A 20,367-nucleotide genomic window follows, 5' to 3' on the forward strand; every position below is an offset into this window, starting at 1 on the left:
GTTGGATAAAATGCATCCGTTGGGGGGGAGGGGAATTAATGCACCATAACAACAGGAAGGAGTGCAACGCAATCAAACGAGCAATTTTGTTTTCTATCGGGTTTTACAAAAAGCGTACCATTAAATCGCCTTAGCTTATGCAATTATCAACTTTTCAGAACGACATTTCTGCTTTCGATTGAAACATCAGTAAAATCGAATAGGGGCATTTTGCCCCTAATAGAGCGATGAGAAAAACCTATTAAAGAAATATTGAGAATATTTTTCAGAATAACGACTAAGGGTAATAATAGCATCGGCAAGTACTAGTACAATAGTAAAAATACAATTTATACGAACTGAAAACCATTATAATAACAGCCACAATGGTTATATGAATAGAGCACATTATTGTTTTTTGCTTATTTCTTGGGCAGCATTTGATACCCGTTTGTCAAACTTTGTTAGTCTATCAGTGTAAATACTGTGATAAACTTACGGTTGGTGCTACCTTTTCTCGAAGTGTTGAGTACCGTAAAACGATCGATCATTTTACTATATTTTTTCAAATAACTTTCTTCAAATCAGGTAAATGTTACTGTTTGCATTTTTAAAACAAGTACTGGTACTAGCAGATTGAAAACGTCCAAATTATTTGGTAATTTATTTCGTTTTACTATAAAATAAAATAAATTTGTTGTAAATTTTCATTCGATGATTTCGGGACAACTTTGATCAGCAAAATATGTGTATCGAAATAAAAAATAACGCTTCAAATGTTGTGTAAATTGCATATCTGCAGGCGATTTTATGGCCCGATATTGTGTCGTCTCGAAAGAAAACAAAATTGCCTGGAAGGATAGGGCCGACTTTTATCGAACTTTTTCGGTAAAATAGTCGAAATAAAATAGTTAGCAATAAAAATCTCGGATTTTTTAAATAAATTATTGTACAAAAATATTTACGGTTTCTAAACAAGTGATCAGTTTAGTTGAAGTTAATTCATTTCCTTAATATACAAGAAATTGTTTGAACAGATTGAAGCAATGCATGAAAGTTGTATCATTTTGAATTTGAATTTGTGTTGATTAAAGTTACATTAAATGACAAAATATTCGTTGCCTGTAGATGCTGAACATTTTTAGAATATTGTTTATATTTTGTTTCCATGATTTTGTTAGTACGTTACTTATCGTACGTTACTGAAAAAAGACTCATTTGACCAAACTTACCCCAGTGATCAAAGATACCCCGTGTTACGGAAAATTTTAATATAAGCAAGAGGTGCGTTTTTTTCCAGCTTTCTCTATCTAACACTGACAGTACATTTAATCATGTTTTCTTATTCCACTGTTGAGCTACGATGAAGGAGGAATGATCGTATAACTGGGATATAATTATTAAATTTTGAGTCAAAGTACAGTCCCTCTCCATCGTTCTTCATTGGAGATGGAATATATAGGTTTAAATTTATTTGCTGCTGGATAACACAATTTTGATTTGTATATTAAAATCACCATTTAATGCCTCAAAAACAAACAAAATCCATGCAAGTGAACGAAATTTTCTTTTTGTGAATATTGTTTAACCGTTGTGTGTCCGACGCGGTACCCGGGTACCTTTTTAAGTTTCAATTAATTAAATTCCTATGTTTTATCCATAGCTGGAAATTGAAACTTTGTGACATCTTAGAACTTCACTAAGTCAAGCTTTTGGGCTAATAATATTGTTGATATAGTAAGGGTGGGAGTGAGGAGGGGCTCCTGAATTTTTTTACTACGTAACAGGCCGACGTGGGTACCCGGGTACCCACAAAACTAAAATACCCGTAACTAAGGTAATATCCAACCGATTTCGATACTTTTGGCCGTTTTGGATTCAGGAACTCATCCACTTTTGGACTTGGTGAAAATGAATGGGGTTACTTCATTCGGTTCCCGGGAATCCGGGTTTCCGGAAGCAGGTTCCAGTGCTGGGGTACTATTTGCGAACTTCAATGGAATACTAACAATATGGGTATCAAAATTCTTGGAATTGCATCAGTAGGCTGTATCTCGTGGTTTTGGAACCATTTGGTGATTTGACCCCGGAACGGACATTCCGGAGCAGGTTCCCGTGAGGCCGTGAGTGGCCATTCCATTCCAATTCCATTTTTCAAATTGCCATAGGGTCCCGTAACAGTAAAAAACAGACTTCCGAGACAATTTGAAGAGTTTTGATACTCATATTGCTAGTACATTATTAAAATTTACAAATCATATCCTAGTACTGGAACATTACTCCGGAAAATCCGGATTACCAAAAACCAGATCCATTATTCCGGTTCTGTTGTACAGAATCAAAAAGTGGACGAGTTCCTGAATCCAAAATATCTAAAAGTATCCAAATCGGTTAAAGAAAGCCATAGTTATGAGCATTTCAATTTGTGGGTACCCGGGTACCCTCGTTGGCCTGTTAAAGGTGTTTTTTTGTTGGACACATAACTGTTAAAAGTATATCAATAGCGGTGGTAACTGCTGCAAATAGTAACTGTTAGTTCTGCAAAAAGTTATCGATGATACGTTAGACATTAGTGAAATAAGAAATGTGCTTCAATATTGGTTCTTCGAGCCGGATAAAACCAGCTACTTTCGGTCATAATGACGAGAGTACAAGTGTACATTGGAAATTAAAATAGCATGCAAATATGGTCATGGAGAGATTTGCGAAATCGAATCGCGTGATATTTTCGATGAAGACTACTGGAATCGGTCAGAGCACGAGCTCCAGTACTGTAAACTTGAAAAGGCAGGAGAAAATCGTTTGAAAACCAATATTTCAAATATTTGGAGTTCTTTTAAATCACTTGCCAAAGGAGGAGAAGTAAATTTGGGGAGTTTGCAAATCTAACCTGACTTACAAAGGAAGATCAACAGGCACATCACGCTCACATGAGACTAGGTGATCATATTGATTGGTTTAGAAAAAGATGGGTGGGTAATGTCTGCGACATAACCGGAGAGATGTAGAATACATAAGGAACACGTTCTTCAAATATGTTGATACTCATTGGAATTTTCGGACAAAAGGTGATTTGGGCGAGGAATATTTCAAATTATTCTTTACAAAAATGATGGTGGTCCTGAAAAGGACCGGTTTTGTTGGCGTTGTTGGCCTTGGTGAGGGAGATGGCTAACGATGAAATTAATTGTTAGCATGAGGAAGTCGCGTAGTACTGGCCAATGGAAGAACAGATAATAATTGATTCCTGAAAATCAATTTTTCTTTATTCATGTAAATTATACATACTTACAAATCTAACAGAAGATTCCTGATCATATTTCTGAATCATTAGTGCGAACATTGTGTAATTTGGTTAAGTACAATGAAAGTTACAAACTTTCCAAACTCGACCTTCTGTTCATTCAGAAATATTGAAATGGGGTGTCGTGGTCACAATAAAAAAAGATGGGTGGGTAATGTCTGTCACATAACCGGAGCGTCGTGATTTCAATTCGAGACGTTAATTTAAATCTAATAATATTCAACAGAATCACGTTTGAATGGGAAATTTTCAAATAATTCTCTATGGTAATAATGGTGGTTCTGAAAAGAACCTTTGGTATCGGCGTTGGTGTTGATGGTGATGCGCTGGATCGTTGGATATTTTTGGCATGATAGTTACGTGCCTGGCGAACTGTTTTGTAGCCTCGAACAAAACGACAAGACTGGCTTCTTCGGGTACCATTACGGCTGAACTTTATAAGCTTAGCTCGACTTTGAAATCCTGCACAATCTCACGAATCAGACACTGGTAGGGCCATTTTGTTTGCTACTAGCACGGAGCTGCACAAAAAATCATTTAATGCAGTTAGTTCACGGGGGCTGCCAAAAAGCTTGAATAGAAGCATGCGACTTCAACGTTTCTCTTAAACACATGCAACAACACATTCGTTTTGGTAATACTGATAATAACAGTAGAAAGGAATGGAAAAGCAGTGCACGAAACGAGCGAGAGGATAATTTAAATTTTTGTTCCGTGTGCAAGCTACTTCTTTCCACCCAACGTATTATGTTGCTTGTTGAAAATTTGCTACACACCTTAAAATAAAAGTTTCAGTTTAACTCTCACTAGAACACAATTGATTGGTCCTGAAAAGAACCGTTGCTTTTATTGTAATTTACGCCCACTCCCACAAACCGACCAAGTAGGCATCAGTGGCTTCATTACGGCTGAGTTTTGTAAGCGTAGCTCGACTTTGAAGTAATACACAACCTTACGAACCAGACGCTGGAATGTTAGCCAGCGGATTAGTTGCTCCGTTGCCCTTTAGTTGGGGCGAAATACTAGCATGGCGACAGTTCCTGATCGGTAGTTGGTTGCGATGGGCCACCAGTAGCTGGGGCACTTTTGCGGACCGTCATCATCGCCAACTGCTTTCCTCCGGTGGACTGGCTGCTTGCTAGTGCTTGAACGAATACGAATGATGAGAAAAACCGACCGACCAATATTCATATATGAAAACACAAGAAAGCACTACTATCGCTCTCCCGCTCGTTTTCGTGCCATTCCTGTGCCTTTCCTTTCCGTTCGGCTACCAATACTAGCATAACCAAAACGAATATTCTGTCTTTCCATCGCCTTCAATCTAGTGGCTAGTGCTAGCAAACTTGCATGTTCAGTTTTTCAATAACAACATTCCAACAATATTTTCAAAGAATGTTGCAGATTTGAAAAGAAGGAAGGAGAAGATTTTCACAAATTTAAATTCTTTTGTTTTATTTGTTAGCGCTGATAAAGGCTATTTAGTTTGCTACTAGCAAGGAGCTGCACAAACAAATCGATTTATGCAGTTAATCAACGGAGGCTGCCAAAAAGTTCGAATAAAAGCATGCGACTAGTGTACTTTGCATGTTCTATATTTTATCAATACTAGAGAGGATCAATAAAATAATTCAAATTGTTATAGCGACATGGAATTGTGGCAACACTGGCCATGAGATGGTGGGGGAACACGCACATTCGTTTTAGTTATGATGGTAGTAGCAGCAGAAAGGAATGGAAAAGCAGTGCACGAAAACGAGCGAGAGAAGATAATTTAAATTCTCTTTCTTTCTTTCCACACATCGTATTTCTTATATTGCTTTCTGAAAATTATTTGTTATACACCATAAAATGTAAATTTCAGTTTAACTCTTATTAGAACACAATTAATTGGTCCTGTAAAGAACCGTTTATTGTTTTATTGCGGGAGCATAATTCAGACGCACTCCCCGCGGACACGGTGAGCTAGAAAGCACTATTTTGCATTCTCGAACAAACCGACCAAGTAGGCATCGTTGGCTTCTCGGGGCATCATTACGACTGAGCTTTGTAAGCGTAGCTCGACTTTGCAGTCCTGCACAATCTCACGACCCAGACGCTGGAACGATAGCCTACTCTGTTGCCCTTTAGTTGGGGCGAAATTCTTGCAGGGCGACAGTTCTGAAAGTCACCAGTAGCTGGGGCACTTTTTCCGTCCGTCGCTATTGCCAACTGCTTTCCTTCGGTGGACTGGCTGCTTGCTAGTGCTTGAACGAATACGAATGATGAGAAAAACCGAACGACCAATATTCATATACGAGAAAGCACTACTATCGCTCTCTCGCTCGTTTTCGTGCCATTCCTGCGCCTTTCCTTTCCGTTCGGCTACCAATACTAGCATAACCAAAACGAATATTCTGTCTTTCCATCGCCTTCAATCTAGTGGCCAATGCTAGCAAACTTGCATGTTCAGTTTTTCAATAACAACATTCAAACAATATTTTCAAAGAATGTTGCAGATTTGAAAAGAAGGAAGGAAAAGATTTTCACAAATTTAAATTCTTTCGTGTTATTTGTTAGCGCTGATAAACGCTATCTAGTTTGCTACTAGAAAGGAGCTGCACAAACAAATCGATTTATGCAGTTAATCAACGGAGGCTGCCAAAAAGTTCGAATAAAAGCATGCGACTAGTGTACTTTGCACGTTCTATATTTTATCAATACTAGAGAGGATCAATAAAATAATTCAAATTGTTATAGCGACATGGAATTGTGGCAACACTGGCCATGAGATGGTGGGGGAACACGCACATTCGTTTTAGTTATGATGGTAGTAGCAGCAGAAAGGAATGGAAAAGCAGTGCACGAAAACGAGCGAGAGAAGATAATTTAAATTCTCTTTCTTTCTTTCCACACACCGTATTTCTTATATTGCTTTCTGAAAATTATTTGTTATACACCATAAAATGTAAATTTCAGTTTAACTCTTATTAGAACACAATTAATTGGTCCTGTAAAGAACCGTTTATTGTTTTATTGCGGGAGCATAATTCAGACGCACTCCCCGCGGACACGGTGAGCCAGTTTAACTCTTATTAGAACGCAGATTAGTTTCTCTGTTGCCCTTTAGTTGGGGCGAAATTCTTGCAGGGCGACAGTTCCTGATCGGGTTGCGATGAGTCACCAGTAGCTGGGGCACTTTTTCCGCCGTCGTCATCGCCGACTGCTTTTCTTCGGTGGACTGGCTGCTTGCTAGTGCTTGAACGAATACGAATGATGAGAAAAACCGACCGACAGATATTTATATAATCGCGCTAATATGCACTACTATCGCTTTCTCGCTCGTTCTCGTGCCGTGCATGAGCCTTTCCTTTCCGTCCGGCTTCTAATGGCCTAACCAAAGGAATATGCCGTCTTTCCCCCACCAAGTGCTCTCGTCAAGCAACCCAATGCGAATAACCATACGAACAAACATGTAATGGACCTATATATAAACTTTTCATTATTTTATTGTTCGGTTGGTCTACCATAACGACGGCTCTGTGCGGGATGGGCTGAAAATTTTCACTTTTCCGAGTCGTTTTCGAAAGATTTTTCAAAACACATTTTTTTTGTTATTAGTACATGTTATACATACTTCAAATTTTAATACAGCATAGAGGAACATATTTGCAACAAATTGGTCTAAAAATCAAATCATTCTGTTAAGTATGATAAAAGTTATTAACGTTCAAAATCTGACGCGGCGCCGCAGCCGATATTTTGAAACGGGACCCCTATATTGAAACCTTAAATGTATTCTACATTAAAAAAAATATCGAAAGCGGAATTCATTAAACGAGTGGAATCGATAAAAAATTACCGAAGACGTGGTATGGGCACCTTGGTACCGGAACAAAATATACTCAATAGTTCCCAAATTACTTGCTGAAAACTTCTTCAATGATCATTTATTTAAATGTTTAATCTCATTGGACGAACCGTTCTACAATGTTGCGAAAAAGTTTAAAGAAAGTATTTTTTGTGTTTCAGACTCTTCTCAGTAACTAACACCGACTTAATGGTAGTTGGATAAGTGCAAACAAGCACTAAATTGGAGCCAGTTAGACACTACAGTCCAAAAAGTCGCACATCTTGCGTAAACGCTTAAAACAGCTGGTTAGTACCGAGTGATGTCTCGGTAATAAGCGAAGTTCATGTTTGCTGATAGGGAATATTGAACCGAGACTGTTTTGAGGGATGAAACACAAACGCCTGGTACTATGTAAAAATTCTTATGCGGAGAAAAAATTTTGCGCAAAAAATTGTTTGCGCATGAGGACACAATATCTAACATAAAAGTTTGGTTTGTCTAGTGTTTGGGATTGTCCTCGTCAGTAACTAGCACCCAGGCATGGGAAAATTCGCTCACTCGCGCGACTGCTGCTAACTGTGGATCACAAAGTAGTCAAAATTTTATGTTCAATAATTAACCATAATCAACGCACGAAGGGAGAAGTCTAATAACTTCAGAGCAGGTCACTAGATGGGCAAACTGCGAATCAGAAGTGAAGCTTAAAAATTTAAGAGCAGCGTCAATTCTTCGCTCGTGAATGTTTTTCACGTAGCTTCGCGAAGCTCACAAAGGTTTCTTCATGCGTGATTAAAACATAGTACCTATTTTTGCACTGGATTTTTTGCTGACAGATCGCGTTATGGGTAGTTTTGTGATACACTACTAGCAATTTGATCTACTGAAGTTCCTTGCGGCCTATTTGCTGGCAGTGCATTGTTGCAAATTTTTAAAACCATTGATTATCAGCTAGTTTTAAAATGGTATATGGTTTTCCAAGTATTAATTATATTGTGCGAATATGAAAATGAAATAAAACTGTGTAATGAAAATCCTATGCAAACCGCGAACCGCTCGTGAAGAGCTTCGCGAACGAAGCCATCCGCGTTGGGGAAGGAAAGAATTAAAACACAACTGATGTGCTTCTTCATTGGTTGTTATAGCTTTAAATCGCATGTGTCCGTAACGACAGGTTGCTAGGTATCATTTTCGAAGCTAACAGAATCCATCACAACTGAAGAAAGCTTGCTTGCGAAGCGCGAACGATCGGTTCACGATGCGATTTTTCCCATGCTTGCTAGCACCAACTTAAAGCTAGTTGGATAAGTCCAAGCCAGCACCAAATTGGCCGCAGTTAGACACTATAATCCAAAATGTCAAAAAGTTCAAAGATTTGTTAAAAATATTTGTTGTCTATGACAAAAACTGTTAAAGATAAGCGAACTATGCGAATGCGTGAATGCATTAAAACTTTATAAATTTCTCTTTTCGTTTGAAATTATAATTTAATTTTCATTTATATGTTTTTATATTATTTACGTTTTTTGTTTATATTGTTTCATTAATAAATACAGCCTGAAGAAGACCCTAACCGGAGGTGGAAACGTTGGTGAAGATAACGAAATAATCGACGGAAACGAAATTTAACTGTGCTGCCGAAACTCACCTTAGATTTGTCGAGGTGTTTGCGTTTCGACTTCGTCTCTTCAGAACCTTAGATTATTTATTTTGAACTATTTTCAAACATGTGTATTTCAAATAATAAACGCATCTATACCTTTTCATTTACCAGATCAAAAACTCTATTTCTTCTATTTTGGTTGGGAACTTATTCTCACTCTCTTAATACAGATATCTTCCATTTAAGTAGGCTATAATAATAAGGTTATTAATTAAATGCGCTTATATTTCAACATTGAAGCAGACTACGATGTATATTCTTCTTTGAGAGTTAATTGTGGCATGTCACTTAAAAGTTTTGTTAAAAATTGTAATTTATTCTCCGAAACCATTGTACACGGTTTTCTAAAATGGAATTTGATACAAGTTGGTTTTTTAAGAGATCAGAATCCTTAGAGTGTGTATCTTTTCTACGAAATATGCATATTTATATTTCAGGACCAGGACCTAAAATTCTAATGTTTGTTTAATAAATGTTGAAGTTCAAAGGATTTACCTTCGCCTTTTCACTGCCTCCTTCCTTATTACATACATACAAGACAAAACAATAAACACAGTCCCCTGCTTTCTCGATTCCATGAAAACAAGTAGAAGATGTAGCCAGAGCTGCAAATTTTCACCAGGTTGTTTTGAACTTGAAGGAAGAATAAATATCAAATCAGGCCCTACTATGTTCAATTCGCCGTTTTCGTTTGCATCATTCATTCAAACAGCCGAGCTACTCAATCATTTTCTATTCATTTTCGATTTCATTGACCCTGTGAATATCTCTGTACTGGGATATTGACTAGGTTTTTCAGGCAAAACTACTCTGAACGTACTACTTACTGTTCGTGTAAGTTTGAAAACGCAAAATATGTCAACATTTAACCTAAACTGGACTCTACAGAGCAGATGACACCTTTGCTTGTTGAATGAAAAGGCATCAATTTGAAATGAATACGTACGGTTTGGTTATGAAAATCCCGCCAACTTGAAAGTGAATGATTAAGGGAGGCTTTGAATTTGAATCATGGTTGGGTTTGATTGAGCCGTAAGTTGGCATTTGAAAATGAACATTTGCACCACTGGATGTAGCGTCTTTGATCTTCCTATGACAATTCGAATATTCGAATTAGTTTTGGTGGAGGTTTAGTAAGTTTCAATTTTCATTTTAATTTTCATAAAATGAAATTAAAGCAATTTGCATAAAAAATATCACTAGAACATAGTAAACACGTGAAATAGGCACACCAGTCAGGCTTCAGCCTTACAGCGACAAAAAAATATTACTGCTCGTGTATTTTCGTTTCGCCAAGTTTAATATCGATGGTACCAATATCATTCTGAATCTCAAAGCGAAAATGAGTGTGCAGAAGGAAGGATGAAAACGTTGTGTTACAGGCACGCTTTATCCCAGGCCGTTGTCTTATTTTCACTTTCGCAAAGTCCATGTGGTATGGAAAGAAACTGCGCTCTTCTTATTGACATTTAAAGTTATCCCGCCGGAAATCAGGATTCACATGAATCAGATAAATTTATACGGAACATCATTACATAGTCTAAACGTGGATTAGTTCTTGAATTCAAAGATTCAAATGTGTTCAAAAGGCCATTGTTACAAGTACTTCAGTTTCTGATACCCCTAATCTGGTTCCCGAGAATCCGGATTTTTGGAGGGATTGATTTTTTTAGTAATTTCGAAGTGGTTGAATTGGAGATTTTGGACAATTTTTAAAGTACAATGTGCATAATTTTCAATTTTCCATGCGAGTGTAAATTTTTTTAATGCTGCTTCAACTTATTTACTTCCATCTTGGTCGCAAAAACAAACATTCACGCTTTTCACAGGATATACGCAAAAGATTTTGAAGAGATACCTTATAAAATATTTGTTTAATTTCTGACCAGCGGGAAAAAGGTTACAGTCGGTTGTTGGTCTAGCTATAAATTCTGGTTCGCCTTTTGAATGCTAGAATATTTTCTATGATCTATTTAAAGTTAGTGATATGGCTTGGTATGGCTTTACTCACCTACGATTGTTCATTTGGCTAGACCTAATTTTTCAGCTTTAGCTTTTAAAACGCTGTACGATCGGATCGAATCGAAATGAACCTACCTAAATTATATTTCGTCTAGTTGCCAGTAGCGCTATTCATAAATTTTTATGCACCGCTGTTAACATCAAAGCGAACGCGTAAAACCACCGCCCCATATCGTCGGTGATTCCCTTCGGGATTTGGAACTACGCTGATAGTTCAAACCGTCTCGAAATGCATATATAATGATTCTGCTTCGACAGAATCGGCTATCAGTTCACAGTTTGCAATCCTAGAGGAGTGTAAGCCTTTCACAAATTCACAGATAACGGCAAGTGTGGTGCTTTTCTCTCGACATGAAGTTCAACCAATTATTCGTCTACGTCCTGCTGGCCGCTGTGCTACTACTCGGACAAACCGAGGCTGGCTTTCTGAAGAAATTTGGCAAAAAACTGGTAAGTTCAGATTCCAGTTTGGGGTATTATGAAAACTTTGCTTTATTTTTGTAATTGTTTTTGACACTCTAGGAAGGAGTTGGTCAGCGAGTGTTCGCGGCATCGGAAAAGGCTCTCCCAGTTGTTGCTGGATATAAGGCGGTAGGAAAGTGATGTGAAGTTACTGCAACAGGTGGACGACGTAACTTTCAACGCTATTTCCAAGGTAGTAAAAAATTATTTGTGATTGGTTCAAGCTGTTGGTAGAATTGGTAGGAAATAAAAAAGTTTTATAACAGTGCAGAATTTCTGTGATTGATTGCCGACTAACGATATAGATTAACCAATTTTTGTGAAGTTACAACGGGTTCAACTTTATGCGCGTCATATGTCAAATTTAACTTCAATCAGCTTCCAGCGGAAAAATTGTGTATTTTCAGTGTCCAGTAATTATAAATCGGTTTTTGTGGACAAGTTTACCGGTAAGCTAACGAGCTAGTAGGGAATCTATCGTTGGGGTGATCGTGATGGAACGTATACAGCCATTTATTAGATTTCTTAGAACATTTTGACGAGTTGCGACTACAGTAAGATTGAATAACTCGGAAACGATTCGATATATGGAAAAATATAAAAATAAAAACGTTGTGTTTTCAAAAAAGCTTACCGAAAAAATTAACAATTTTGTTTTGTTATGTAAAATTTGCAATTATTTGAAACAAATTGAATTTGTTTAAAGTTGGATCAATTTTTTTTAACTTATCATTTTCTTTAAATATTAAGAATCATGTTAAAAAGATTGTGTAAAAATTTGGGAGCGAATGTCAAAATATTTTGCGAGATATTACAATTATAAACTTAAAACAAGGCAATTTTACTCTAAACGCCCAGTGATAGGCCTGTTATAATTGTAATATCTCGTAAAATACTTCGAGTTCCATTCTGAAATTTTCTTAAACTTAGTGTTAAATGAAAGATACAACGCTCCCATAGGCTGCTATTAAAATTCATTTAATTTCGACTTCCGGTTCCGGAGTTACGGATTGAAGAGTGCAGCCACACAGCAAATCCACATTTTTTCTTTCTCGTATACTGCCGTGATAAGCATAACAGTCCCACCTGCATAGGAAATCCATAGCAAATGGGACTGTTATGCGTATCACGGCAGTATAGAAACACGGTGTTCCTAAAACCGTTATTAACAAAAAATGACCATAAATTTGTCATACGGCATTCGAAAGATACAGTATCCAAGCATCTTCTCAGTGAATTTCAAAATGATCCATCGAGGGATTCGAGAGAAATTACGATTTGAAGTTTTATGACACGTTTCATAAGGCTACCAGCAAACACCCATAGGTTTGGTCTGATCTTTATAAACAAAAAATATTTTTCTGCTCATTCGGTACTTTCCATTCGAAAGATACAGTATTCAACTATATTTCCAGCAAGTTTGAAAATGTTTCATTGATAGAATCGAAAGTTATAACGATTTGAATGTGGTATGCGGTCGTAGATGGGTTTTCTACAAGACTTCAAGCGCGAATCCATGTTTGTTCATTGACTATTTAGATTGTTTATACGTGTCGCGGTTTAAAGAAAAACCTTACCAATTAGTTACATAAATATAATGCACAAAAGGTTTTATTTATGTGCTGCACTGAAAAAATCGGTTCAAAAACGGATCACAGTTCATAGCAATTGTGCAAATTTATTGAAAATGACCACTGTTGTAATCTACTACAGCATTCAGGAGCTGCTTATAATAATATTTCGATGTTTTTGGTGATCGATATCTCCCCCATGTGTCAGTAAAATCGCTGTGAACACTCTCGGAAGCTTGCTCCCCGAACAGACCCAGAGATTTTCCAGTTTCTTCACAAAATTGTCTAACATGAAACCGCAATATGTGAAACTTTGAAGAATTTGGCAACTCCAAAGTTTCCCATAGTGATGCAAACTTTTCTATTAATGTCGAATACTCTGGTTCCAGGTTTTCCTTAAAGCACGCCTTATATATTTTTTGGTAGAGTTTCAATGCCTGTAATAACATTAGTATTATATTCACAACTCTAATCCACACATTATTACAAATAGTTTACTCACATTAAAAAGATCTTTCATTTCAGCATATTCTTTAAGAACGTCAGAGCAGCTCATTAAACTGTGACAAGCATTTCCTGTAAACCCATAGTTGCGTTGCTGATGCCTTACTCCAGCTTTCAGAATCCACAACTCCGCAATCTGTGGATTGATACCTTCAACGGTTTTATACAAGGCGTCTACGATTCCTAAAGTTATGTGCGGTGCAGGTGGGGGAGTGGCGGTTAATATCAACTGCTGATCCGCACCTTTGATCAGAGGCTCGTTCACGCAACAAACGAAACGTTTGGCTGATTTGCAGCTTCCTTCTCTCCACTGTTGCACATTATGTTTCACGCTTCCTACAGTTCTCAAATTTCCATTACAAGTCTTCAGATTTCTTTTATCTGCATCACAATATGGGCAGGGATGAGCTGATGAGTGAGTCATTATACCAGTAATAATGTTAATAATTTTAAGATCACCAGCAACTATCCCATCAATGTCCTGTAATCTTAAAACCTTCCAAATTGGAGAAACGTTCTCATATTTTCCTGCCAGACCTGGAGCAAGGGCAAGAATCAAAAGCCTATTTTAAAATAATATTTGAATACTAACTAGAGTGCAAGCTATCAAAACACTGACCTGCGAACTCCGCTATCTTTAAACGGTCTGATTTGGACTGTTGTCTTGGTGAAATAATGGACAACGTTATTTTAAAAAATCCGCCTCCGCCATCAATTCCAAATTTTACTACTATGTCCTCTTTATTGATCTGTCGAGTCTCTATAATGCTCTTAATTAACCCTTTGACATCGATGCAGTATACTACTGGCACATCCTTGACGATTTCGGTTCCACCAATTTCCCCCAAACTTTTAATTTCGAAGAAATCCTGCAATAGCCTGTTATAAGTGCTTAGTTTTCCTTTCAACCCAGTCTCAAACTTAACACCCGATTTGCGGAGGTTCTTCGTTACACTAAGAGTTTTGTCGTGACTAACGACTTACCTTTCAATATAGGGGCCCCTTTTCAAAATTTCGGAAGAAAAATGATGTAAGATTTTGAACGCTTCTATCTTTTGTTGTACTGAATGGATTTAATCAATTTCTTCGGCATTTTGTCGAAAATATTTGTACCAATGTTGTATTAAATTTTGGAATATGTAGGATATTCATTATCAACGGAAAAATAGTGTTTTGAAAAATCTTTCGAAAACGACTCGGAAAAGTGAAACTTTTCAGCCCATCCCGCACAGAGCCGTCAAAATGGTGCAGCAAATGAACAATAAAATAATGAAAAGTTTATATAAAGGTCCACTACATGTTTGTTCCTATGATTATTCGTATTGGGTTGCTTGACGAGAGCAGTTGGTGGGGGAAAGCCGGGATATTAATTTTGGTTAAGCCATTAGAAGTCGGACGGAAAGGAAAGGCTCATGCACGCCATGAGAACGAGCGAGAAAGCGATAGTAGTGCATATTAGCGAAAGCGTTACGTACATTTTGAACCTTATTAACTTTTCTTCTACAAAACGGATTGCCAATCTTGTTTCATAAATCGGAAGGAAAACGTTCAATGCTTGCTACCGATGCGTTCTTTGCTATATAAAATTTGTTTAAATAGTTCGAAAACTACTTTAAATGAAATCAACATTAATGATAAAACCTATAAATAGGGGTGTCGCAGCTTTTCTCTAAGCCAGACGTGTGTAAGACGCAGTGCATAACAGACGTGCGTGGTCGTGAGAAGCTGCATCGGACGACCAATCAAATCAGCTACCATCGGAGAGAAGAAGAAAAACGTTGGTGGAGGTGGTGGCGGTGAGAAGTCCAAAAAGCCAAAGGCTAAGAAACGCAGGCACTGAAAAGGCGGTAGTAACTGCCACTAAAAATGCCACCAAAACATCGAAGGCTGCAAAGCGTACTCATTCGGTGTGAGCTGCGAAAGGGGAAAGATCGTATGGATGTACGCAGTAAAAACAATCGTCGGCAAGGTTTGAATTGTTTTAAAAGATTCCCGTCTTGTATCAACATAGTTATCTACAAACCGTTCTTATTAGGACGAATACAAAATGGAAAAAGAATTTAATTAGAAAGTTTCTTTTATTAACTGGTATTAAGTTTGCGCTTGGTAATTCTGTACTTTTACCAGTGAATCATAAGAAAATGTTTTTCTAATTTACAAACCCGAAGGTTTTTGCAAATCCTTCCAAGAAAATCAGTGAATGTGCCAACTCTGCCACTAAGCGAAAGCTACACCAAAACGAATGATGAAAATATTTTCATTTATCGAACAAAAGGACGTCCTTCCATCTGCATTGTAAAGTCAATAAAAAGGAACACCATGATGAAAACCGTGCTCATTCGGTGTGAGCTGCGAAAGGGGAAAGATCGTACGGATGTACGCAGTAAAAACAATCGTCGGCAAGGTTTGAATTGTTTTAAAAGATTCCCGTCTTGAATCAACATAGTTATCCACAAACCGTCCTTATTAGGACAAAGGCAAAATGGAAAAAGATGGGTTGGTAATGTAGGGGAAGATGGGGTAAAACGCACCCCCTAAGGAAATATAACCATAACTAAGCTATAGAACATCAATTGGGAGAATTTAATTAATGATATCGTGTAGCCAACATTTTCCTCTGTAATCAAAACCATAACGCTTTGCAAAACATTCAAAAACGTGAAAATAATTCAATTTTTCAAAATCATTAAAAATCACCTTTTGAAAAATAAGCGGGGCAAAACGCACCTGTGCGGGGGCAAGATGCACCACAACAACGAGGCATAATGCTCGGCGAACAAGCAAGTAATTTTGTTTTCTAACGAGATTTCACAAAAGTGTGCCATTAAATAGTCTTAGGTTATGCAATTGGTATGTTTTCAGAACGATTTCTCTGTTTTCGATTCAAAACCAGCAAAATCAGAGAAGATGGCATTTTGCCCCCGATAGAGCAGAGATATAAATTTAGCAAAAAGTGAATTATTTAGTAGATTTTCCATATGTAGTGCGACAGAATAATGAACAACGGTATAAATAGAACTGCAATGCTCTAATATAATAGTAAAACAGTATTTCTAAGAGCGGAAAATCCTTGTTGCACTAGCAACAATAATTAAATGAGCAGAGCACGTTTTTGTTTTTTGTTTATTTCTCGAGCTGCTATTGATGTACGGTAATCAAACTTTGATAGTGTATGTTTACTATGGCGGACTTCCGACTGGTGTTACCGTTTTCTAGAAATTTTCAGCTGTTTTCGATACAATCAAGGGGTGCATTTTGCCTCGGGGGTGCGTTTTACCCCATCTTCCCCTATATGACATAACAGGGGTGTCGTGACCACACTTCGAAGTTATTTGAAATCTTGCAAAGCATAAATTGACATAATTTCAATGATTGTTCCTTTATGAATGAAATGACAAATTTTCAGGTCAACGCGGCAATAACTTTGCAATTTATAGAACAATTTTATATTTTTAGTTATCATATATTAACTGTCATCTCTTCCAAACAACTTAACCCTCTGCTGCCAACCACGTGGTTTTGCAGGGTTAAGGAGAATCATTGTAAAATGTCCAATACATGATTTTATGTTGTTACCTCCACTAAAACCACTTCAGAACACTCCCACCTGTCATACATGTACATTGTCTGCATGTTGAAATCATTATATGAAATTATTGACCTGTATTCAACGCGGAGAACTCGGTAATAAAATTGTTTTGCTGAATATACTAACGAACGGGATCCCCAGGAAAATTTCGCTGAGCCCGGTGAATCGACCTTAATGCGCAAAATTTAGCCATTTGAAGGAGATACAAGCAGAATTTTAAGAATATGAGCATCGCGGTTATGTCCCGGACGTTACCCGCCCCTAGTTTTTCGCTAAGCGTGTTCATTTCTGTACGGAAAAGATTCCGATGGTTGTTTCGAGAGATTTTAACATTGATATTTCAAAGCAAGAAAATTGTTCATTTCATGAATGAATGTCTCAACGAGCTTAGAATCCAGCGCATCCCCTATCAACGCAGACGCCAACAACAAAGGTTCTTTTCAGAACCACCATAATTATTATAAAGAATAACTTGAAACATTCCCACATATTTCATTGAGTATCATTCGATTTGAATTACAAGTCAAACGAGTAGTCACGACACTCCGGTTATGTCCTAGACATTACCCACCCATCTTTTTTTTCTTATGCTTAAATTATTATCGGTTTTCATTTCAAAAACGTTCTGGGCAGATATGGCAGTTGTTTTGGGAGAACTGCAGAAAAAAATTATTTTTTAAAACTATTTTTAAAAGTTTTCTGACATATTACAAATGCTTCTGAAAAATGGATGGTTTTTCTCTTTATTTCTTAGCTGGATTGTCGTATTTCCTGTTTGAGTCATTTGTTTATGAAGGTAAGACGATACAACGGCTTCGCCAGAACGAGACACTGACAAATCATTATGCAACAATGTATTTAAATTGTTGACACGTTCATATACTGTACGTGAGTGTGGCTTTCCTTTTCCAATTTCAGACAAACAAGCGTTACACCTGCGTTTGAAGACCTTTGGCCTACTTTCATGCAGTTTCGGGCGACCACGGGTTAGCTTACTGAATTTCATTTTCTCAAACGTTACCCGAGCAATTTCACATATTTCGCAGCGGCACTTTTGTTTTGCCCTGGTAATTACTGTAGAACTTTTGTGGTGATATTTATGCGACGGTATTTTCCGCGTGAAATTACCAGCAGCATATTGGTTGCAGACAACTCGGCAGGTTCCACAAAGCACATCAGGATAATCAGCTTTACGATTTTTAAAATCACTGATAACATACGCACTTATAGTGTTCTTTTGAATCTCCGATATTTTACGCATAACACTACTTTTCGAAAAACATAAAGCACACAAAACGTGACGATTTTCTTCGTGTGATTTAAGCTTCCCCATTCTTAAACAGATACGTATTGCTCAATTCACTGGTTAAAGCAGACTGAGCAGACGATCTACTAGATAGGGTGATGAGCCTATTTTGGCACCATTAGGGAGAGGGTCGCACTATTTTTTGTACAACTTTAAAAGAAGCCATATTATCTATAACCTTTCTCAGCATAAAGTATCAGTGTACTGTTTCTTAAACATCTATATAATGCTTATTTAGCAGAATTGCCTCAATTTTCAGCATAAATGAAAATAAATGTTCCATTCTGTGCATCTATTCCCACCTCAACGATCCAATTATCGCCTCATGGGTGTGCCAATTTCCACCTCATCGAAAAACAATTTAGTTGAAACGCAATGCCTCATATTCCATTTGCGTCGATTCTAACTAGCTATCCAGATCATGGACGCCAACGTGTGATTTGTAAAACGAATCATTCTGCTTTTTTCAGCCGATCAAAACAAACGTAAACATCACGCACATCAATGAAACTCATCAGCTGTTAGTAGAAGAGCGCCCAGAATTGCGCACGCAGAAAAAACCATTCGAAGGTTAGCAACTGGAATGACAAGTTTCACATCACACATTGCTTTCTCACGATCCGAATTGTATGTGCAGATGAAAATAAAATATCTGCAATCAACAATTAGTTGAATAACTTGAAGTAATTGATTACTTATACCTGAAATTGCATTACATTATATTTATAAGTTCATGTTTTGGTTTGGCCGCACTGGTGATTCTTTTCTGTATGATGGATACAAAAAGTTGGTTTTGATTGTGGTAGTGTATCAGCAAAACATGCCAATAATAGGAACCCCCGTATTTAGTTTTATCCTATTATAACACTAGGCCTATTCTAATGTTTGACGAGTGATTTTAAAGTGAAATTATCGTAAAAAGATTCTCCAGCTAAAATAAAGGTATGTATCAGTGCAATGTTTAGTATATTTGTGCTGGAATAACGAGATATGAGGCGGTAAATGCTGGCTCGTAAGTGTTTATTTTGCTAAGCGCCGTTGAATCCAGTTGCGGTTCACTACGTGAGTGAGGCGGATTAGTAGATATTTCTATAAGGTGATTTTGTTTTAATTAAAAGTTGGATTTAGAGGATAGTTCTAAATACATATGTGCACAACAAATAAAGAACATAACTTGAGCTTATTTTTTCTCACCTGCTTTAGCCAAATCGATAGTGTCATTATCTCATATGCTTGGTTCGAAACCAAGGGGTACGAAATAGGGTAACAATAGGCTCTACTGCCATAATAGGCACATCACCCTATAACAAAAGAGCGGGGATGCGAGAAAGCTTTACTGAGAAGAAGAAATATCAGGTTTTTTTTTAATTTGCGCATTAACGCTAACGTTAAATAGACAACCCTATTTTCATATTTTTTCAGCGCAGCACATAAATAAAACCTTTTGTACATTATATTGATGAAACTAATTGGTAAGGTTTTTCTTTAAAACTGCGACACGTATAAACAATGTAAATAGTCAATGAACAAACATGGATTCGCGCTTGAAGTCTGGTAGAAAACCCATCTACGACCGCATACCACATTCAAATCGTTATAACTTTCGATTCTATCAATGAAACATTTTCAAACTTGCTGGAAATATAGTTGAATACTGTATCTTTCGAATGGAAAGTACCGAATGAGCAGAAAAATATTTTTTGTTTATAAAGATCAGACCAAACCTATGGGTGTTTGCTGGTAGCCTTATGAAACGTGTCATAAAACTTCAAATCGCAATTTCTCTCGAATCCCTCGATGGATCATTTTGAAATTCACTGAGAAGATGCTTGGATACTGTATCTTTCGAATGCCGTATGACAAATTTATGGTCATTTTTTTGTTAATAACGGTTTTAGGAACACCGTGGAAAGGTTATGCAATCACTCTGAACATCGTCAACTTAATCCCGCACTTTTTTTAATAATATAGGTTTTCTGTATTTTGACAGGGGCGACTTTAGGGGTATGCGGTGAGAGGTTAGCACCCTCCAAACAATTTTTATAATCAAATTGATTTTTTTAAAAGTTGGATAACATTTTTTTCTTTTTTTCTTTTAATATTAAAAAAACGTACTAAAGAGATTGTGTAAAATTTAT

At 37.1% G+C, this 20,367-nt stretch overlaps 1 long non-coding RNA gene across 1 annotated transcript; it reads left to right on the forward strand.

The window, feature by feature from the left end:
• Positions 1-11,110: 11,110 nt before the first annotated feature.
• Positions 11,111-11,887, forward strand: LOC131684250 (uncharacterized). Its single transcript, XR_009304633.1, has 2 exons — positions 11,111-11,247; positions 11,320-11,887. It is a non-coding gene; the product is annotated as an uncharacterized LOC131684250 (long non-coding RNA).
• Positions 11,888-20,367: the final 8,480 nt, after the last annotated feature.

The sequence above is a fragment of the Topomyia yanbarensis genome, chromosome 2 (genome assembly GCF_030247195.1).
Source record: "Topomyia yanbarensis strain Yona2022 chromosome 2, ASM3024719v1, whole genome shotgun sequence".
NCBI lineage: Eukaryota > Metazoa > Arthropoda > Insecta > Diptera > Culicidae > Topomyia > Topomyia yanbarensis.